This window comes from Prionailurus viverrinus, chromosome X (assembly GCF_022837055.1).
Source record: "Prionailurus viverrinus isolate Anna chromosome X, UM_Priviv_1.0, whole genome shotgun sequence".
NCBI lineage: Eukaryota > Metazoa > Chordata > Mammalia > Carnivora > Felidae > Prionailurus > Prionailurus viverrinus.
In genome coordinates this window covers 99860859-99885364 of record NC_062579.1, presented here as the reverse complement: position 1 = coordinate 99885364, position 24506 = coordinate 99860859, and the positions used below count along the sequence as shown (strand labels likewise).

At 36.7% G+C, this 24506-nt stretch overlaps 1 pseudogene; it reads right to left on the bottom strand.

The window, feature by feature from the left end:
- The window catches only part of LOC125157060 (protein Mpv17-like), a 38375-nt pseudogene extending 14390 nt beyond the window's left edge, over nt 1-23985 (bottom strand).
- Between the last annotated feature and the right edge of the window lie 521 nt (nt 23986-24506).

Here is a 24506-nt window from a genome sequence, read left to right as displayed (position 1 = left end):
AGCATTTCAACTTACATTCAACTTTGTATTCATCCTCACCCATCATCTTTCTTGCTATCCCTGATTCCTCAGATTTTTGTTCAGCTTCTCCAGTTAATAAGTCTCTATTGGTTTCTGGTTTACAGAGTAGGTTCTGGCTGAGGATGTTCTGTGAGTGTTGGAAGTAGTGTGTGTGTGTGTGTGTGTGTAGGGGGCAAAGTTTGATTATTCCACATATACATTTTCAATCTATCCCCATTTGTACCCCATAGTTCCATTCCTACACACTGCCAGAAATGATACCTCTAAGATTTGAATCTCTCCTGGATTCTGTAGATATTTCTAGGCATCTTTTCTTTAAAATCCCCTCTTTGAGGGGTGCTTGGGTGGTTTAGTTGGCTAAACATCCAACTCTTGATTTCAGCTCAGGTCGTGATCTCAGGGTCATGGGATCAAGCCCTGCATTGGGCTCTGTGCTAAGTGTGGAGCTTGCTTAGATTCTCTCTCTCTCCCTCTGCCCCTTTCCCCCACTCTTGCGCTTTCTCTCTCTCTCTCTCCCTAATAAAATAAAATAAAATAAAATAAAATAAAATAAAATAAAAAATAAATAAAATCCCTTCTTTGCATCCTTTAGGTCATGAACTTCTCTACTTTGACAAACGAGTGACCACTCTTTCATCTACTTTCTGTCTTCTAAAAAATTTCTTGAAATCTTTATCAGCTGACATTTCCTCTCTTGTTTTCATTTTTCTTGCTGGTCCTTCATTCTGATGAAGAAATAAATATGCTTAAAAATATATATTACCATTTTTAATTTTACCACATCTCTAGAAGAGCACATTTCAAAATTTAATGTGCATAAGGGTCACCAGCAGATCTTGTTAAAGTAAATATTCTGATTCCATTGTTCTGGGTGGGGCCTGAGATTCTCCATTTACAATAAGCTCCAAGGTAAATCTCCCTGATTACACATTGATGATAGTCTAAAGCATTTTTATCTGCTTCCTTTCTTTGATTTTTCTTTCTATCATGTTTACGAGGCAAGCTAAAGTTGGCTGGCTACTGTGGGATGTGCATGTGAGAAACTGAATTTGAAAGGCCCTACAAAGATACTTCTATTAGGAACGCTTATCGATAGTTTTCAGCATCCTAAAATGTTCCCATATTGACTATTATCAACCTTTTTTATTTTCAAATATACTATATATCTATGGAAGGAACTTTTCCATGTTAGTCAGATATAATTTACATATAACATTGTGTATGTTAAGGAATACAATGTAATAAGTTATATATATATATATATATATATATATTATAAAGGGATTACTGCAATAAGGTTAGTTAATACATCTATCACCTAATATAGTTACCATTTTTTTGTATATGGTGAAAGAAAACATTTAAAATCTACACTCTAAGCAGTTTTCAAGTATACAATATAGTATGGTTAACTATAGTCACCATGTTGTACATTACATCCCCAGAATTTATTCATCTTTTAACTGGGAGTTTGTATTTAAAAAAAATTTTTTTAACATTTATTTATTTTCAAGAGACAGAGAGACAGAGTGCAAGTGGGGGAGGGGCAGAGGGAGAGAGAAAGATACAGAACCAGAAGCAGGCTCCAGACTCTGAGCTGTCAGCACAGAGCCCGACGAGGGGCTTGAACCCACAAACAGTGAGATCATGACCTGAACTGAAGTCGGTCGCATAACCCACTGAGCCACCCAGGCGCCCTGGGAGTTTGTATTTTTTGACCACTATCATCCATCACCTGCTCCCCAGCCCCTGGCAATCACCTGTTGCTATGAGTTTTTGTTTTTTTTTTTAAGATTCCACATGTAACTGAGATCATACAGTATATGTCTTTCTCTGTCTGACTTATTTTCCTTACCATAATGCCCTCAAGGTCTACCAATGTTATTACAAATGGCAGGATTTCTTTTTTTATGGATAATAATACTCCATTGTTTATATATGTCATATTCTTAATCCATTCACCCATTGGTGGACACTTACTTTATTTCTGTCTTTTGGCTATTGTAAATAATTCTACAATAGATATGGAGGTGTAGATATGTCTTCAAGGTAGTGATTTTATTTCCTTCAGTTATGTACTCAGAAGTGAAATTGTGAGCATCTGGGTAGCTCAGTCAGTTAAAGCATCCGACTCTTGGTTTTGGCTGAGGTCATGAATCTCACAATTTGTGAGTTCGAGCCCCACCATCAGGCTCTGTGCTGATAGCGTGGAACCTGCTTGGGATTCTTTGTCTCCCTTTCTCTCTGCCCCTCCCCTGCTCACCCACTCACTCTCTCTCTCTTTCTCTCAAAATAAATAAACTTAAAAAAATTTTAAAAAAAGAAGTGGAATTGCTGGATCATAGGGTAGTTGTATTTTTAATTTTTTGAGGAGCCTCCATAGTGTTTTCCATTATGGATGTACCAACTTACATTCTGACCAACAGTGCATAAAGGTTCCTTATTTTCCATGTCCTTGTTAGCACTTATCTCTTTCCTTTTTGATAATAGCCACTCTAACATGTATGAGATGATATCTTATAGTTTTGATTTGTATTTTCTTGATGAATTAGTGATGTTGAGCATCTTTTCATATACCTGTTGATTATTTGCATATTTTCTCTGAAAAAATGTCTATCTAGGTCTTTTGATCATTTTTAAATTTGAATTATTTGTTTTTGGGTTTTATTGTGTTTTGTTTTGTGTTTTTGCTAGTGAGTTATAGGAGTTCCTTATATATTTTGGAAATTAATCTCTTATCACATATATGGTTTGCAGATATTTTGTTTCATTCCATAGGTTTCCTTTTTTATTATCTTGACTCTCTCTTTTGCTGTGCAGAAGCTTTTGAATTTGATGTAGTCCCATTTGTTCATTTTTTATTTTATTGCTTGTCATTTTGGTGTCATATCCAAAAAAATATTTTCTAAGACCTGTGCCAGGGAGATTTCCCCTGTTTTCTTCTAGGAGCTTTATGGTTTCAGGTCTTATGTTTAAGTTCTTAATCAATTTCAAGTTAATTTTTGTGAGTGTTGTAAGATAGAGGTCCAATTTAATTCTTGTGGAGGTGAATATCCAGTTTTCTTAACACGATTTGTTGAAGATACTATCTTTTCCCCATTGAGTATTTTGTCTCCCTCATTAAATATTAATTGAGCATGTAAATATGGGTTTATTTCTGAGCTCTTAACTTTGTTCCATTGGTTTATGTGTTTGTTTTTATACCAGTACCACACTGTTGATTACTGTAGCTTTGTAATGTAGTTTGAAATCAGGAAGTATGATGCCTCCAGCTTTGTTTTTCTTTCTCAGGATTGCTTTGGCTACTTTCGTGGTTCCATAAATTTTGAGACTGTGTTTTTTATTTCTGTGAAAAATGCCATTGTGATTTTTAAAAGTTTATTTTCAGAGAGAGAGAGAATGTGCACACAGGGCAGGGACAAAGAAAGAGGGAAAGAGAGAGAATCTCAAGCAGGCTCCACACTCAGCTTAGTATGGAGCCTGAGGAAGGGCTTGATTCCATGTTCATGAGATCATGACCTGAGCTGAAATCAAGAGTCAGATGCTGAACTGGCTGAGCCACCCAGGCACCCCACCATTATGATTTGGGTAGGGATTGCATTGAATCTATAGATGGCTTTGGGTAGTATGGACATTTAAACAATATTCGTTCTTCTGATCCATGAACACAGGATATATTCCCATTAATTTTTGTCTTCTTCAATATCTTTCATCAAAGTCTTGTAGTTTTCAGTGAGATCTTTTCCTTCCTTGGTTCCATTTATTTCTAAGTACTTTATTGTTTTTGGTGTTATTGTAAATTGAATTATTTTCTTTTTTTTAAGATTTTATTCTTGGTAATCTCTACACCCAATGTGGGACTTGAACCCACAACCCTGAGATCAAGAGTTGCATGCTCCTCTGACTACACTAGCCAGGTGCCCCTGGATTGTTTTCTTTATCTTTTTTGATACTTTGTTATTAGTGTATAAAAACACAACTGATTTCTGTATGTTGATTTTATATCCTGCAACTTTATGGAATTCATTTATTAGTGTTAAGTATTTTGGTATAGTCTTTAGGGTGTTCTATATATAATACCGTGTCATTTGCAAATAGAGACAGTTTTACTTTTTCCTTTCAGTTTGAATGCCTTTTATTTTTGTTTCTTGCCTAATCACTCTGGCTAGGATTTCCAATGGTATGGTGAATAGAAATGGTGAAAGTGGATACCCTTGTTTTGTTCCTGATCTTAGAGGAAAACCTTCATGCTTTCACCACTATGTTAGCTGTGGGTTTGTCATTTATAGCTTCATAGTATTGAGGTATGTTCCTTCAGTACCCACTTTTATTTATCATGAAAGGATACTGAATTTTGTCATATGCATTTTCTGTATCTACTAAGAGAATAATACAATTTGTATCTTTCATTCTTTTAATGTAATGTATCATATTTATTGATTTGTATATGTTGAATCATCCTTGTATCCTAAGGATAAATCCCACTGGATCACGGCAAATGATCCATTTAATGTGCTGTTGAATTCGGTTTGCTAGTATTCTGTTGAGAATTTTTGCATGTATGTTCATCAAGGATGTTGGCTGGCAGGTTTTTTTTTTTTTCTCATACTGTCCTTATCTGGCTTTGGTATCAGGGAACTGCTGGTCTCCTACAATGTGTTTGAGAGTGTTACCTCCTCTTCAGTTTTTTAAAAGAGTTTGAAAATGATTGATGTCAATTCTTCTTTGATGTTTGTTAGAATTCACCCATAAAACCATCTGGTTCTGAGCTTTTCTTTGCTGGGAGATTTAGGTTACTGTTTCAATTTTCTTAGTCATAACTGATGTGTTCAGAATTTCTGTTTCTTTATGATTAAGTCTTGTTTGGTTGCATATTTCTAAGAATTTATCTGTTTCTCTTAGGTTGTCCAATTTGTTGGTTTATAATTATTCATAGTAGTCTCTTTGTGCTTCTGTAGTATCAGTTGTAATGTGTTTCATTTCTGGTTTTATCTATTCAATTTCTCTCTCTTTTTTCTTGGTTAGTCTAGCTAAAGATTTGTTAATTTTCTTTATGTTTTCAATAAATCAACTCTTAGTTTTGTTAATCTTTTCTATTGCTTTTCTATTCTCTATTTAATTTATTTCTGCTTTAATCTTTATTATTGTTTTACTTCTGCTAATTTTGGGCTTAGTTTTTTCTTTTTCTATTTCCTTGAAATGTAATGTTAGGCTGTTTATTTAAGATCTTTCTTTTTTTCTTAATGTAGGTATTTATAGCTATAAATTTTTGTTTTTCATTCATTGTGTAAGTTTTGGTAGGAATTTTTTAAAGGATAAGAAAAAGATTATAATTTATAATTATAATGCTATATATTTTAAGAAAGAAAACATGCCACACTGTCATTTTAAAATTCACAACCAACAGTTCTGTGTTCTGATTGTAGTGATGGTTACTCAAATCTACACATGTGATAAAATTTTATAGAACTGTATGTCAAAAGAGTGCTTATAAAAACTGGTGAACTTCAAATAAAGTTTGTACCTTAGTTAATAGTATTGTAGCAATGCTAATATCCTGGTTTTGACATTGTACTATGGTTATGTAAGATATTAACATCGGTAGAGACTGGGTGAAAGGTACACAGGAACTCTATAATAATTTTTGCAATTTATTCTGAGTCTTAAAATATTTCAAAATAAGATGTTATTGTAAAAGTCCATTCAAATGAAAAGATACCCAACATCACTCATCATCAGGGAAATGCAGATCAAAACTACAATGAGGTATCACCTCACACCTGTCAGAATGGCTGAAATTAACAACACAAGAAACAACAAGTGCTGGTGGGATGTGGAAAAAAAGGAACTTTCTTGCACTGTTTGTGGGAATGCAAACTGGTGTAGCCACTGTGGAAAACACTATGGACATTCCTCAAAGAGTTAAAAATAGAACTACCTCCCAATCTAGCATCTACCCCAAAATACAAAAACACTAATTCAAATGGATACATGGACTCCTATATTTATAGCAGCATTATTTACAATAGCCAAATTATGGAAGGAGACAAAAATGCCCATTAATAGATGAATGGGTAAAGAATATGTGTTACATATACACAATGGAATCTTATTAGCCATAAAAAAGAATGAAATCTTGCCATTTGCAATGACATGGATGGAGTTAGTATTATGGTAAACAAAATGAGTCAGTCAGAGAAAGAAAAATACCATATGATTTCACTCATATATGGAATTTAAGAAACAAAACAAAAGCAAGAGGGAAAAGAGAAAGAGAGACAGAGAGAGAGAGAGAGAGAAGCCAAGAAACAGACTCTTAGCTGTTGATAACAAACTGATGGTTACCAGAGGGAAGGTTAGGTGGGGATGGGTAAAATAGGCAATGGGGATTAAGGAGTGCACTTGTCATGAAGCACTGGAGGATGTCTGGAATTGTTGAATCACTCTTTTGTACACCTGAAACTAATATAACACTGCATGTTAACTACTGGAATTAAAATAAGTCCATTCAAGAGATAAAGAAGGAAGAACTCTACAAATCTTATCACCAAGAAATATTACTATTAAAATTTTGTTGAACATTTTCCCTGATATCCCTATACTTATTGAGCACTTCTTATATGCCAGGAACCCTTCTAAGAACTTTATATATATTATCTCATCAATTTCTTACAATAGCCCTCTGTGGTTGATACCATTATTATCCTCATTTTACAATGAAAAAAACAAACCTTAGAGAGATAACTTGTCTAACGCTATATAACCAGTAAATTTTAGAGCTAAGATGCAAACAGATTTGTCTGATGCCTAAGTTCAAGTATTTTGTTCTGCACTGTGTTAATTCTTCTAAAAACCACACTTTGATCAAGCCCACCTTGTCTTCTTCCAGGTGCTAGAATGTGAGCTTTCTGAATGTTGGATTTATTGTCCCAGACACCTACCTCAGTGGTTCACATTAGCATGGCTTTATATCACCCAAACTGCTTGCTCAGTCTTAGCCTATATGATAATAACTTACAAATTCTCCACATTTATTTTATTTTCCTCTGATCTTTATTTTGATTTCCCAAGTTATTCCTGTGTTATTTTCCTACAAAGTGGATGCCAAGAATTTTCACCACTTACAGAATTTTGCTACTAGCATATTTGCCTTTGGCTTATATATTTATAACTTTTCACTTTGTCTGATTTTAGCTTCTCTGGCCTTCTGTGTATCTTACCAGAATGTTTTCGTCTGAAAAATATTTAACTGGTTATATATAAACCATCCCCCTTTCATCTTTAGACTTTTGCTTTCTTTAAAAAAAAATTTAATGTTTATTTTTGAAAGAGAGAGACAGAGTGTGAGCAGGGGAGGGTCAGAGAAAGAGGGAGACAGAATCTGAAGCAGGCTCAGGCTCTGAGCTGTCGGCACAGAGCTTGACACGGGGCTCAAACCCACGAACCATGAGATAATGACCTGAGCTGAAGTAGAATGCTTAACTGACTGAGCCACACAGGTGCCCCTAGACTTTTGCTTCTTTCAAACCTGACATAAGTTTCCATAAGAGAGGTGTGGCAGACCACTTATAAAGGTAAACTTTCCTTGCTTCACTATTATTTCAGCTTCTTCCCTTATCTACCCATTGCTATGTGTTATATTCTTCGATTTCATCAATACATCTGGCATTTCATTTCTCTGCAAGAGTTTGAGAAGAAAAGCATATACCAAAGGTTTGTTTTGATCCAGACACATTTTACAGCCTTTGACATTTAATGAATTTCAGAGAAATTCTAATAATTGTCAGTCAAATATTGCCTATCGCTTTATTGCTGTTCCTGGGCTTTGAGAAGTGTGAATTCTGCCAGTTTCAGCACCTTTTGCAGCTAGATTCCTTGTGTCACCTTGATGGCCATTTCCCCTTCCTCCTAGGTACCACCGAAAACAGTAGCTTCAAAGCTTTGCTGAAACTTCTATCCTCCAGTGTTGTGTTGAACTCAGCAGTGAGGCTGTCAGGACTGAGAGCATTACTCTTTTTCAACAACTGGATCCTGCTGCTCACTTCTGGAGCCATCATGTTGGCTCTTCTATCAGCTGTCTTTTTCTCCTCTGATTGGCACCTCAACATAAGACCATGGCCTCTCCCTTCTCTTTGCTCCTGAAATAATTCTGAAAAGAACCCCATGATCCAAATTTCTCATTTTGCACTGTCAGTCTGTTCATTTTGTCCATTAAGGCCACCACCAGAAAATATTCTTCTCTCTTAACTTACCAATTCTCAAATGTTCATAGGTCCTGTCTTTAGTTTGTCTTTAGCTTTATCTTCTTCACTTATCTCCTTGACTTGCTATATAAATTCTTATTCTTTGATATTTGCTATTTTGATTGTTTTTTTCTCTCTACTCTGATGAAATACATCTTCATTTCTGAATTTGTGCTTAATTCCATAAAGCCATTGGCTTGGCTCTTTCCTTTGGGGCTTTCCTTGGGATAGTTTGTAGGTCATTCCTGTCACATCCTGAAAGTGGCACAAAATTTATGAGAATTAATTCTGAGGAAATAGTAATACATGTGCATGAAGATGTGTGTACATAAAAGGTTTTTAGCATAATAATATTTAAATTGTGAAAAACCAGGTACAATCAAAATTTGTATCAATAAGAGATTAAATAAATTTTGGTACAACCTTGTAATGAAATAATAAACATGCATTTGAAATGACAATGTAAAGTTATATTTACTGACACTGAAAGATTCTATAATATTTATTGAGTGAGAAGGCAGGTTACAAAGTGTAAATATACTATGATATGTACGGTATATTTGTTAAACAGTGGCGATTCATGTTAGGCACATTTGAGTGTAAATATTGGCTTCGTTATTTACTAGCTGTCTGACTTTGGGCAAATTATTAACCTCCCCATGTCTTGATCTGCACATTTGTAAAATGGGGATGATAATAGCACTTACTCCATAGGGTTTTGTAAGGATTAAATGATATAGTTCATGTTAAGTGCTCAGAACCGTGACTGGCCATTATTTCCAGTATTTGAAACAAATAAAAATGTATATGAAAGTGCTTCAAAGGATAGAAAGTGACTGAGAGGTGATTGATAAATATCAAAATGTATCATGGCTTTGTATGGATAATATTGAGTATGGGAGAAATGTCTCCTAAATTCTGAAATATTCCATCTCCAAGATATGCCACATAAAGTTGAGAGGACTTCCCCTCATAATAAGGGAGTGGAGCCAAGGTTATTTCTACACACAGGAACTTACAGAAGTTTCCTCAATATTCTCAGCCCTACAATATCTCATGCCTTAGACAAAATGACTTAAGTAGTTTCTTCCATGATGTCTTTCATACTCTTCCTTTTTCCAGTTTCTAATCAGAAATCAGGGATTTCAGTATCATCATAGGGGAAAATGAGTAATGGTGAGGATTTCTGAGAGTTTGTGTCAGGTAAGTTGGCAGATAGGATAGATCTTTATGTAAGTAAACCTTTGAGCACTAACGCTCATCACACTTCCCCTTTGTTTGAGAGAGACACAACCTCAACTATTTTGATATTTGAAGATGTTATCATAGTTGAAGAGTTTTCTTACAGGAGAACTTCTTGGAGCATTCAGCCCACCTTCTTGAGCAGGCTCCAGCACCTATTTCCCTTAGGTGAGAGGATGGGTCTTCCTTGTTTTTTTCAGCATTATTGATTTGGTCAAGTTCTCTCCTTATTCAGTTTCCTAGAATTTAACTGTTTTTAGACTTGACAGTTATGGTTCTTAGACTTTAACTTTTCTGACACATTCATTTTTAGGGAACAAATTATTTTATTAAAAAATAATGCTTTTGTCTAATCATCTGTAATTAGAAGTTTACAAAGGAATAAGGAATGTGCAACTAGTGCTCAGAGTGGGTATGGTGGGTATTTGCTGATTTCCTGAATATTTTTTTATTGAAGGATGGTTGACACACAATGTTAGTTTCAGGTGTACGACATAGTGATTCAGCAAGTCTATATATTGTGCTATGCTTACCACAAGTATAGCTACCATTTGTCACCATATAATGCAATTACAATATCATTGACTATATTCCATATGCTGTGCCTTTCATCCCTGGGACTTCTTTATTTCCACACTGGAAGCCTATACCTTCCACTCCCCTTCACCTATTTTGCCAATCTCCCCGTCCCCTCTGCTCTTTGGCAACCATTAGTTTGTTCTCTGTATTTATGAGTCTGTTTCTGCTTTTCATTTATTTCTTTGTTTTGTTTTTTTTCAGATTACACATATAACTGAAATCATATGGTATTTTTCTGACTTATTTCATTTAGTTTAATACCCTAATGTCCATCCCAATGTCCACCCCAATGACAATGTCCATCCCAATTGTCACAAATGGCAAAACTCTCATCCTTTTTTATGGCTGAGTATATTCCATTGTATATAATACCATATTTACTTTACCCATTCATCTATTGGTAGACATTTGGGTTGCTTCCATACCTTGGCTGCTGTAAATAATGATGCAGTAAACACAGGGATGCAAATATCTCTTTGAATTAGTGTTTTTGTTTTCCTTGAGTAAATACCCAGTACTGGAATTGTTGGATCATGTTTTTAATCTTAATTTTTTCAAGAACTTCTATACTGTTTTCTGCAGTGACCATTCCCACCAACAGGGCATGAGGGTCCCTTTTTTCTCCACATCCTCATCAATACTTGTTATTTCTTGTCTTTTTTATTTTAGCCATTCTGAAAAGTGTCAGGCAATATCTTATGTGGTTTTCATTTCCATTTCCCTGATGATGAGTGATGTTGAGCATCTTTTCATGTGTCTTTCAGTCTGTCTTCATTGGAACAATGTCTGTTCAGGTTCTCTCTCCATTTTAAATGAGATTATTTGTTTTTTTGTATGAATTCCTGAATATTCTTTAAAAATATATGTCAAGGTTCCTGGGTGGCTCACTTGGTTATGTATCCAACTCTTGATCTTGGCTCAGGTCATGATCTCATGGTTTGTGAGTTCGAGCCCCACATCAAGCTCTGTGCTGACAGCACAGAGTCTGCTTGAGAGTCTGTCTCTCCCTTTCTCTGCCCCTTCCCCACTCACTCTCTATCTCTCTCTAAAAATAAATAAACTTAAATGAATATATAAATATGTCAAAGTAACATGAATTGGTTGAAGATATGTACACACATTATCACATGATAAAAATTCTGTGTCACATATAAGTAAAGCTTCATTATTCATGTATTCAATAAGATTGTTTTATTCTACAATGTAAGACATATAGTTCTGGACACAGTGAGCTGAATACATAGTGAAAAAGGTGTAGTATCTGTATTATAGTCTGGTGGGGGGGTATAAGACATATGTCCATAGGTAGAATGTGATCAGTATCACAGAGCCAAGGAAACTAATAGTTCTAGGAGCTTCAGAGGAGAGACTGATTTCTTCTGATTGAAAGATTCATGGAGGGGATACCATTTGAACAACATCTTAAAGGACAAGTGGAGAGTGACATTTCCAATGGAGGAAATGGCATGAGCAAAGACATGGATGCTGAAAAGAACAAGTTTTTTTTTTTTTTAAAGAGAACTAATTAGTACAATTGGATAGGAGGGGAAAAATGACTAGAAATGTTGAATCATAGAATGTCTGCCCTTGAAGGGTCATTTGAGATAATTTAGTCTTCCCCCTTCATTTTATAGGTGGAGTCACAGGTAACTTGTTCAAAGTAATTAAGCTGGTTTGTAGTAGTTTGGCATTATAGCTTTAGATGTTCAGTTAAAGATATTTCAGTTTATTTGAAACTGGCAGCAGAAAACCCTAGCAATTTTTGATCAGCAGGGTGGTAACAGTAGATAATAATAATAGCTCATACTTACTGCACATTTACTGTGCACCAAACCTGGGTCTAACTTATATGTTGTATCTCATTTATTCCACTTTGTGAGATAGATACCATCATTAGCCATATTTGAAAGATGAATGAAATAATGCTGTTTTAGTTTAGGTGAATTCTCCAAGCTCACAGAGCTCATAAACAGTAAAGCTGAGATTTGAACCCAATAGTCTAGCTCCAAAGTTTAAGGCCTGAATGACTATACTAAACTGCCATCAAAATGATGCATTACAAAGTGGCAGTAGGGCAGAGGATGAGCAGGAATTTGAGAAAGAATGGAGATAGGAAGACCAGTTAGGAGACCATTGTAATAATCCAGGAAAGAGGTGGTTAGGCCCAAATAATAGGTGGGAGTTATGGGAATAGAAGAGAGGGAGATATCCAAGAAGTTTTTTAAAAGAAGACCAGAGAGGGGCGCCAGGGTGGCTCAGTCGGTTAAGCGGCCGACTTCGGCTCAGGTCATGATCTCGCGGTCCGTGGGTTCGAGTCCCGCATCGGGCTCTGTGCTGACAGCTCGGAGCTTGGAGCCTGTTTTGGATTCTGTGTCTTCCTCTCTCTGACCATCCCCTGTTCATGCTCTGTCTCTCTCTGTCTCAAAAATAAATAAACGTTAAAAAAAAAAGAAGACCAGATAGATTGGATGAAATGTTGGGAAGGAGGAAAAAAGTGATTAGGAAACTCTGTGAGTTAAGAGTATGAGATGATTTCCAAAGGAAAGGAGTACAAGTTTAAAAATCATCAATGGAAGTATAATAGCTAGGGAAAGAAAAATAACAGTTTTGCCTTAACAGCTATGGTTAAGCCAGACTTAAAGCATCCGGTTCTGAGATTTGAGGAGATTGATAAACTGAAGCATGTTCAAAAAGGGATGACTAGGATGGTGAAGGGACTTGATGGCTAACAGCCATAGGAATACAGCCTGCTTAGCTTGAAGAAGAGAAGGCACAGGGATGGTCATGATAACTGTCCTCAGAAATCTGAAAGACTGTCATACAGAGATAAAAACAGGTTCCTTTTTTGCAAGGTATCATGAGGCAGAACCAGGGCCAATTGGTAGAAGGAATCAGTAGAAGAGATTTGGGGCACAATATGAAGAAGAAATATATATAAATGAGAACTGTGCTGATAGGGAAAGGCACAGTGCAAGGTGTTGGTGGAATGAATACCTTGGGAAATGGTGGTTAGCCTGGCTCTGGCTCTGTAATGGTCCAAGAATTGCCTGAGGACAACTTGTTGGGAATGCTGGAAAGCATATTCAAGTAACAGGTGGCTAGACAAGGTAAATTTTAAGGATTCTGCCAACACTGAGATTCTTTGGAATTGGTATTGGAGAAAGTTTGAGAACTTGAAACTATAGCAGCCATTTGTTCTCAAGCATGGTGAACTAAAGCTTTTGGTGGAACTGTGGACCAAGTCTCTAGGAAGACATTAAATCTATTAAGTATGTGTAGTCCTGAAACTGAAAAGAGATAACTCAGGAAGATGTTTTCCAGTGACCAAAAGGTATACTAAGAAAGAATGGTGCTACTCTAGATTAGTCTCTGAGTTGGTCAAAATCATTTCTAGGGTATGGCAAAATGAGTTGAATCTTTAGGATCTTATTTTGGGGGGTGCCTCAGTGGCTGCTCATAGAAATAAGGAGGTGAAACTATTCAATGACTCACACAGCAAAAGGTAGAAAGAGGTGCAAGTATATCCAATTGGTGCAAAACCTTGTCACTTCCAACAGTATGCAAAGTTAGGACTAGGCAGGTGGTCAGGAAATAACACTTTCCTGCCTTTTCCCCATCCCTTCTCAGACTGTGCCAACTCTTCACCTTTGAATCATGGGTGTGCTTGTACACATATTTTGATTTGCTTCAGGTCTTACCCATAAGTTGATTGTTCCCTACCTTTTTCTGACCCCCCAAAATGGTCTGGATCATAACAATTTTCTTTCCAGGAGTAATCTGCTGCTTGCTTCATGGGCCTCTCTGGAGCAAAGATGATAAATAGATTTTATATATGGGGCCAATTCTGATTGGATAGTAATGGCTGCATAGGACACTACAAGAAGTCATTTGAGGCCTCATCTGAACAAAGCAGGAAAGAAGGCCATGACTGATCAATGATGTCTGTTTTGTAGGTATGGGATGGAAGATTGACAGCACACACTTCAAAAATGTACTATCCTTGAAGTAGAAGAGAAAGTTATAGATTTCTGCCAAAAACTATCATTATCTGCACCTTGCTAGGTCAACAGGTTAAAACACATGACTACTAAACCCTAATCTTCATGTATTTTCTGGATGTCAGCACCGGATATAAGTTGAGCCTTGATTCTGTCCACAATATCATTTCCTGACTGTAGTTAAACCTGAGTCCTGGTCCTGGCCACAGATTGAGCCCCAATCTGGCCACAGTTGGCACCTTAACTCCAGACAGCTCTTACACTAATGATCATTGTCAGATGGGTTAAGGCAAACCAGTTCTCACCACTGGACACACAGTTCAAGGCCTGTGCTTTACTAGAGGTGGGTCAGTAGCTGTGCCTTTTGTCTGTGAAGGGCAGTGCATTATTGATATAGCAATATGCCTATCAGTGTTTCTTCTCCAATTATCCAACTGCAGAGAGCACAAATATTTTATTGCCATGATAAGACAGTCTTTTATTTAAAAAAATGGAAAGAAAAAATGAAAGTCAAGTGAAAGAAGTAATTTCCTGTGACTGTGAAAACATAAGCAAATGACAGAACATGATTTTAAATGGGTCTGTGAACATGGCTGCTGGAAGGAAGCTTTCTTGGAAAGGACATATACTGTGAGTGCTGCTGGGTACAGAGCACATTAGGGGGCAAGGAAGCCAAGAACCATGTGCTGGAAGTCAGTTTCTATTAAATTAGTAGACTTCATACAACTACCAATTCTGGTCTGGATAAATGGGATTTTAGAATAATTTCTTAAAAATCATGAAGTGACTTGATAAGGTAGTAATAAAACTGTCAGAGTCTCCACTTTGAAGCGGAGGTATAATAGGGATTTAAAAAGATATCTAAATATTTCAGAATGTGGGCATGGGGGAAATTGAGGAATTAAAGTTCCATTTGATCCCTGTACAGGGGCAGGGAAGGTGTATAAGAATAGCTCTGTCCAATAGAATTTTCTGTAATGAAGGAAACGTTCTGTATCTGCATTGTTCAATATAGTAGCCCCTGGCAACTTATGGCTATTGAGCACTTGAAATGTGGAAAGTGTGACTGAGGAACTTGGTTTTAAATTTTATTTAATTGCAATTAATTTAAAATTAAATAGCCATAGTGGCAACCGTATTGGACTGCATAACGTAGAATTTAGGTCAGTTGCCAGATCCAAGAGCAAGAAAAGTATAAGGAAAAGAGAAAACCCAGAAAATCCATATGTCTAAACTCAGTTTATACCTCTATTGAGAAGAATAGGCTTTTGTTAGCTTTAGACAGACACTTTACCTTGATTTTAGAGGAGAGCATGCCAGTATTTGTGGAGCATGTATCTCTGTGGACAGTCTAAGGATATGGAAAGTTCAAATTTATTTTTCTTTGCTAATAGGCATTAATGACTTTAATGTAAGTAATGCATTTTGTTTGAAGCAAATAAATTAATATTTCACAAAAGAAATGTAAATAATATTTTGATTAAAGAATTTGCTAATGTTTCTTCTGTGTTTTGGATATAATAACCAGAGTTCCATCTTTATATGGGACATTTATAATTAAGTGAAAGCCAAAAAACTTAATATCTATTTCAATATCATACTGTTGGAGACTTGGACTATAGAATGAAACAGGAAAAAAAATGATATGCCATTAACCAAATCAATGTCTTGAGTATAGTTTGAGTTATGAAGAAGATCTGAGGCTTGATTAGCTTCCATTTATCCTACTGTTCCTTTAATTGTTATAATTTTGAGGTATAGCTCTTGAATTTGCAACTCATTTCCTATGTGCTACCTTTATGCTTTTTAATTTTCCCCCACTTTATCATAGTGCATTCACTCAAATAACTTGAAGAAGTCTACTGTGGCATGTGCATTGATTATAATGGGGTATGGTAAAAGATTAATAGCAGGGCCAGATTATGAAGGGCTTTGAAGCCATGTTGAACTATTTAGACTTTATCCTAGGAACAGTGGGAGTGACATGAGGTTTTTAGAAAACTTAGTTACTGCAGCATGGGGAATGAACTGGAGAGCAAGAGAGGCAAAACCTTGATGAGTTAGAAGGTTAGTGCAATGGTTAAGGTGAAAAGTGATGATGATGACCTAAGGTGATAATTTCAATATAGATCAAAAGAAGTAGACAGATTAAAGAAATATTTAAGAGGTAGCATTTTTAGAACCTGGTGAGTGATTAGATGAAGAAGGATTCATTAGATGAAGAAGGACTCCCCCTGGTTAGCCTCTGCTTTTGCCCTATGCTTTTCCTGAGATAAGATTCATCACTCTGTCATTCATCCCACAAATAAATCCACTTCCATTAATGGACAATGTGCATTTTGCTGAATATGTCATGGGGAAATGGAAGACCTGGTTACACTGAACACCGTAGAGTGAAATTCAATCTGATTCCTTCATTGAACATATCTCTCCCAAAGTCTCTTTCCTATCTAACTCTCCCCAGGTCTTCCCCTCTTCCTGACTTTATTCTTCCTGTCTCAGCTTCTCTGCTGTCTTGCATCCTCCTAGATTCTACTTTACTTCTATCCTCTTTCTTATAGAGAGCAACTTAACTTTTCTCTGAGCTTCTTCAATTTATATCCTCATATGGCAACCCAGGCTTCCATTTTTTTTGGGGATCTTCATCTTTAGAAGGCAGAGGACATTCCATATAATGATCAATATTGCTGATTTTTTTCTTTTCCTTTTAGGCTCCAATATGGCTGGATAGTGCCATTTACTGATCCTGTGTTTATTTAAAATTTTGATATTTTGTTTATCATGTCTTTGCATTATTTTTTATTTTAAAAAAGTTTGCATTGAAGTATTTATCTTGATTCTGAGTCTTTTGCTGCCTTCTTACATTTTGCATCCAAGGGGAATGCCTCACTTGCCCTGGCCTTTGATAACCTGTAGGAATTTTAGACATACATTTTTATTCACTTTATGCAAGTTTAATTTTCCTGTAATACAGGCTTGCTTGAGCCACCCAGTCTGACCTTCTTTCTGTCCATCAGAAGGTGGTATTAGAGCAAAAGTTAGGAATTGACTTTATTCCAGAATACATGAGGTAAATAGTCATATAAGTCAGGGTATGGTTAAGTGGTAAATGTGTGAAACAGTGTTAGACATGTTAGAAGGAAGCAAGATGGGCCAGGGTAAGAGACATCTGGAACTGGAAACTAAACCAATATGTAAGGGAGATCCCCAACTCACTAATGGATTCAGCTCCACATCTAGTACAGGCAACAGGAAGTGATTTAGGTAGACAGCCAGAGTCAGGAAATCCACCAAGGGCACACTTTTCCTGGAGAGGAGGAGGAGAGCAGCACTGCAGAGTTTAGAAGCAGAAAGAATGCAAAAACACAAGAAGATATTTGATGAGATGGAAGCCTGGTGATAGTTGGATTGGGTGGCTTTAAAACTGAAAGAAGGGGAAATGAAAGTTGAGGATAATTAACATTTTTTGCCCTGCATAGTTGGAGCAGGGAAGACCATCAGCTGAACCCCTGAACTGACGTTCTTGCAATTTCCTCCTTGATCAGGAACATGTTGGTCCCAAGCTTGTGGCTCATTCTGCAAATGGCTTTAGCAATAGGGAGTGGCACACAGAGAGGAGAGGAACCAGGCAAGACACTGGAGTTAGGAATGGGAGAATATGTATAATGCCTTCTCTATACTATGCATGTGTAGAAACAGAAAATTTTAAACAGCAATTCTTTGTTGTTGTTGTTGATGATGATGATAAGGTAACTTAAATGTAATATTACTTAGAGAAAAGCATCCAAAATATGCTTTGCTTTTATCACTAGAAAAATGGTTTTCTTCCAAAGTTTAACTCAATGTCTCACCTCCCCCAGTATGCCAGAACCTCAAAGTCTGCAGGGTGTTAGTTATGCATTCAATTCACCTTCTCATATTCATGATGGCTAAATCATTTTTACTTTTATATTGCTTCTTACTGATAGTTTGCCAAATTCACATATGCACAGGAAGAAAGTTGATATTTTCTCTCTGTTAGCATGAGATGCTTTATTGCTGAACTCAATGGCACCACATTAATTCAAAGGGAGAGAGGCCAATGAGATTGGAAATCAAGCCTTTCAATTCTGAATTTCCACATTTATTGCATTTGAGGATGCCAAGGCGTAATGATAAAGCATTCCAGCAGGCAGAACGCACGGTTTTAAACCTATTTACTCTGCTGTAGCTGAATGTCTCTGCATATGACAAATGTTGTGAATAAGTATGTTTCAAGGCCAAAGAGCTCTGTGAGAAATCCCATCGTTCTAAAGATCACAAAATCATTTCAGAAATTGAACAATATTACAGAAGCTTAATAGCAGATTTGAATCTTATGTCTCCAACATGTCAAGAGTCATTTAAAGCATCCTGTGGGTGGTTTGTGCACAACAGCCAGTATTCCTGTGCTTTGGAACTTCCAGGAACCAGAACTTAAATTCTTCCAAAAAGGGAATTGTCTCAGTACTTAGCAACAAACTATTTTAGGTTCTCATGGTGGATGAACTCAGGAAGTCAGCCTTTGTTGGTGCAAAAGAGTCATTTTGATGGAACGATGAACCCATCATACAGCTTGAAATTAGGGAATTCACTTCTGGATTTTAGAACCTGAATCCTTTATGTAAACCAGTTACATTTATTACCTTAAAAGCATTTGTCCCTTTTCCAAAAAGGCTTATAACCAAAGCCTAATAAAATGAGTGCTAAGGAATCCCTGTTGTTTTATATTTGTACACCAGCTCTAAGTTCTGAATTTTCTGGAACAAGATCTTTTTAAAAACTGTCCTCTTAGACCCCTGAACTACTGACACTCCCAAAACATTCCAACATTTTCTCATGCAGACCTCATCTCCCTTACAACTGTTTCCATTCTGAGACAGAACAGAAATCTTTTGTAAGACAGCATGAGACAAAGCTGGTATCAGCCTTGTTTACCATAATTGGGATTTTCAGTTTCCGAAAATAGAAGAAGATCATTGCTTTGGAGCTTCTTTATGTGAGGGGAGCACAGAGAGAAGGTTACCCCAAATTTACTTGGTCTGTCCAGACCTAGCTGTGACCAAAGCAGGCTCACGTTTGAGTATGCTTTTGGGAAGGGGGTAAAATAGGAGGGAAAAATAAAGACACTTGGGAAAAGATATGGCCTTCTCTGTATGCTTTAGTGAAGAAATTTGATGCATATTCCTCACATGACTAGTTTCAACCTGAATCTAAATCCACTGATCTGTAAAGCACTCTTTGAATTTGCACTCCTGATTTTTAAATTTACTGATAATAAAGTCTCCCCTGGGCCTCATCAGCTCTTAATTGTTAAAGTATCTCACTGTTGCTGGTATGGTTTGTACAAACCCTAATTGAACTGCTAACATACCTTGAAATCTCAGCAGGATTATTTTTTTCACAGTTTGAGCGATTTTTATCAGATTAATTACTACCTCCTGTAGTCCAATCCCTCACTCTCTGCCAACCACCTCAAGAACCTATATCTATTTCTGGAGCTCTGAGAAATCTAACTGTCATGATGTATTTAGCTGAATCGTTTTGTTTTTTTTTTGGTTTTTTTTTTTTTTTTTTTTTTTTTTTTTTACAAAACTAGGTTTTTCAAACAATCCTTGCTGGGCTAATGGTTGAAAATTGAGATGCTACATGTAAATAGGTACAGTGCTTTCAAGCAAATAGCAAAGTGCTTTTGTTTGGATTTCAGATTTATTACTATGAATAGCTGACTGCATTTAATGTGTGTTATATAAAATTTAACCCACTAGTAGGACTTCCTATAGGTTTATTAGTTTTTTTTCCTTTTATCACCAGATGTGCATGCCTTCTTTCTCTCTTAAAGTGTCCAAACCCTTCTGTATATATTTGGAACCTCCACAGGCTTCTACCATAATATTTTAGCCAGCTCCTATTGTGAATGGCAGAGCCAGGTGTAGGAACCATTAAAGTGTGCATCTATTTATAATTAATAAATAGATAAAAAAACAAATAAATTGGGGAGAAAGGGCTCCTTATGCCAATGATATATGTAGAAGGGGTGGTAGAGCTGGGAAATCATCATTTTGCTGCCCTTATAGTATAGAATGGTTTCGGCAAGAATCATCAACAGATGCTAACTTTGGTGGGGAGGTTTGATGAGGAGCTAGATATATGCATAGTCTCAAAGTGCCTCCTCATAGATTGCTTTGTAGTTATGAAGCGAGAAAGAGTAACTATACAGTGGAAAAACTGGACAATTCCTTGACCAGACAATCAAAATCAAGATCACAGATAGCCTCCAAATGTGATGCTCTGAATAGGACACAGTGCATATGTAGTTTTCGGGCTGAGAATGCATAAACCTGAATGTAATCATAAGGAAACATCAGACAAACCAAAACTGCGGAACAGTCTATAAAATAATTGGCCTCTGCTCTTCAAAAATGTCAGTGTCATAAAGACAAAGAGAGCCTGAGGAACTGTTTGGGATTAAGAGAAACTAAAGAGATATGACAACAAAATGCAAACACGATGCTGGGTTGCTTCCTATACTGGAGGAACCAAAATGCCATAAAGGACATTATTGGGACAATTGATAAAATAAGAAGACGGACAGCAGATAAAAATATTGTAACAATGTTAAATTTCCTGAATTTGACAACTATACTGTGATTATCTAAGAGAATATCTTTGTCCTTAGGAGAGACACAAACTGGAGTATTAGGGGGCAAAGGGGATTGATGTATGTCATCTGCCTTCACATGGTTCTGAAAATAAATACACATATATTGAGTAAATATATATATATAGTTCTATATAAGATATATGAATTAATTATATTTAATAAATTATGTACACACACATGTATGTATGTATATATACATTCTATGCTTTTGGCCACTCTGCTATCTGCATCTGAAAGTTGTGTATATGGCAGGGAGAGAATGAGATTAACCTGGGTAAAAAGTATAAAGGCATTCTCTGTACCATTCTTGCAACTCTTAAGTTTGAAATTATTTTCAAAGAATGATGACCTGTTTCCCTTATATGTATACCTTTTGGATTCCCATCTCCATTCCTTCACTTCTTTACTGACATCACTCCCACAACAATTCTCCCCAATGTGGCAAATCAATTTCTCCAATCCTACCTGGATCAACAGGTTCAGTTCGAACAGGCCCCTTCTCTACATTCCTCCAGCACTGCTGGTGTCAGTATCATTTGACCTGATCTTGTTGATTGGCTTTGTTTTGGGATGTAGACAGCATAATGGCTAAATGCAGAGACTGTGGAATCAGACTGCCTGGGTTCAGGTCCCAGTTCTGCCACTTAAAAGCTGTGTGACCTTGAGCAAATTCCTTACTTTCTATCAATCTTGGTTCCTTTGACAGGAAGCAGCATTGCATGAGGCAGGAAAGAGCACTCACTGGGAGTTCAGAGGCTTGATTCTACTGTAGATTTGTCACAAATGTGTGACCTTGTGGGTCTCAGTTCTCACACATGTAAAATAAAGGCATTGGATGAATAAGTGGTTCTCCACCCAGGTTGACATTAGAATCATCTGGGGAGCTCTAAAATACATATAAAATATATCGGCATCCAACCTCCCCCTCCCCGACCAAAAACTCTGGTAAAAGGTGAATCTTAGGCATTGTAGTTTTTAGAAGGTCTTTGCAACTTTATGATTTCATGAAAAAAGGCTGCTGTGGATTGTTTGTTGTTGTTATTGAGGCCCCTTCTGTCTCACCCACAATGTGTGGCCTAGGGCTTGATCACATGGTAGGGACACACAATGCCAAAGTGTTAACTAAAATAATGATCAGCTAAGATTTTCCTTTTTTCCCCCAGCTAGAAAGAGAGATCTCTGACAATCTCAGCATCTTGACGGAGTGATTATTGCCTCCCAGAATCCCCTACTAGCCATAGGAAATTAACTGTAGGAGTGTATGCCCTTAATGGGAATCTAGCATGTCAATGGGCTATTTCTGTCATTGTGATTTAGTTTAATATTCCAATATGCCCCCGCTGATTTTCATGATACTTAGCAAAAAAAGAAGAAGTGGTGGTTCTCCCTTGGTTCACATTTGACCAATTGCTATGCTTGAGGCAATCACAAAACACCATAGGTGTTGAAAATGATTAGGGACAATTAAGATAGTGCAGCCTCCAAGGAAGAAGCCAGTATCAAGTCTTCGATCTCCCAAATGCACAGGTTGTACGTTCCTGCAGCAGCAATTACCTAAAAATATCTAATACTTAATTACTTTCAAAGTGTCAGTCTTCATAACCGGGTATTAGAATGTTCTAATTGATAGCGCAGCTGCAAACTTCCCTGCCTGACACTGGCATATGGCTTGCAATATTCTTCCACCTTGATCAGTTTTCTTTCTTCATAAAGCTTACCTAGAGATTGCAGATTGCAGGCACGATCTACCTAGGATTGGAATTACTGGACCTTTTTTTTTTCTCCAATTTCCTGCTTTGAGCAAAAGGGGAAAACACACACACACACACACACACACACACAAGTAAATGAAAAGAAAAATAAAAAATAGCTCAGCTCAGAGGCTTATGGCAACCAAATTATGTTGTAAAACTTCCTAGTTCCTGTTGCTTTTGCCTTTCATTTTAAGAAAACCCTATACACATGCAATATAGATATCAGCTAGAGTCACTCCTATCATCCTTAGAATCTAAAAAAGATTGGCTGGAACCTCTATCCCAGTGATTGTGAAAAGTCCAAAGCCCTCCACCAGCTGTGAATGCCATTGTAGCCACTTGTAGCTCTGAGCGCTTGCCACTTTGAGTCTGTTTTATTTCAGTCTGCTGTACGTGCAGTTTCTGTTCTACAGTATGTTGACTCAAACTCAGAACATAGCTCCTTTCCTTAATTTTCCAAAACCCCACTCACTCAAGGAAAGTGGATGTGGCAGATTTTAATGAAGCTTGGGTAATATGGAGGGATTTTTACCACAGGCATGCAAATGACTTCAAATGGAGTGGTAGCTATTCTTGTCCTTCAAAGTCCCTTAGCCCAAGCTCTAGCCTCCTACCACATTGCTTAGTCTCCTTGATCTTTCTTCATGGCTTCTTCCCTTTTCTTTACTTTTTGTTCCTGCCAATTCAGGAAGAATATACAGGTATTGCAAGTTTTCTTGAGCAGAGCAATTGTGCTCTCTAGTGCCAATTCCAAAACTTAATTCTGGGCCTCCCTTTGTGTACCCACAGCTGTAAATTTACTGCCTAAAAGGGCCCATCTGATTGGGTTTGTTTTCTAGTATATACATAAAATGTGTGTATGTATGCATGTGTATGCATAGATACATATGCACACATATATATTTCTAAATTTATAAAACTTATAGCATATATCAATTAAAACTTAATCTTTTATTTGGCAACAATATTTCCTATAAAACAGCCTCTTAACTCATGTGCAGGGCTCTAGGGTCTTTCTAGTCCTAATTAAGTCTCTGTACAGCTGTCAAATGAACCTTCCAGAAACTTTTTTCATCATGTTATTTCTCTGCATACCACCCTTCATTAATATGATGATCTAGTGAATATTTAGAGATTAGTGGTTGATAATGATTATTTATTTCTAGAAACTTATCCATTTTATCAGGAAGTTTTAATGTCTTGAATTAGAGGAATGAGTCAAAACCTACATGATGTGCTTAAACAGATTCTGGAATATAATAAGGGCTAGTAAAGGTTAGTGACTAATATTGTTGTTGTTGTTACATTATTATTGGGATTTTGGGTGTGGTGGCATAGAGGAGGGTATAGACAAGGTATGGGGACTTGTTGGTGTGGCTCAAATTCCTATAGTTAAACAGCTTATTTTACCTGTGAGTAATGTCAAAGCTAGGATTCACAAGTAGCTCCTTCTCTGTTGTGTTCATTATCGCCCACCAACTTCCCCCAGCCAAGTCAGGAATTACCATTAAGTGAATGTCCACATTCTTCAGCCTTCCATGCAACATGTGGCATGATCAGACTCCTGATCTTTATTTTTCCAAACTTTTATTCCTCTGCATACATATATAATTTTATGTTCTAGTTATACTTGTCTTATTTTTTTTGCTTGTCATATAACTTTACCCTAACATATTATACTTGTTAAGATAACGTTATTTAATTTTTTAAAAGTTTATTTATTTATTTTGAGAGAGACAGAAAACACGAGTAGGGTAGGGGCAGAGAGAGAGAGAGAGAGAGAGAGAGAGAGAGAGAGAAAGAGACGAGAGAGAGAGAGAGAGAGAGAGAGAGAGAGAATTCCAATCAGGATCTGTGCTGTCAGCACAGAGCCTGATGTGGGGCTTGATCTCATGAACTGTGAGATCATGACTTGAGCCAAGATCAAGGGGTTATCATCCCTGCTAAGATAACCTTAAGTGAGAGTTTTTATTTGGAACTGAGGAAA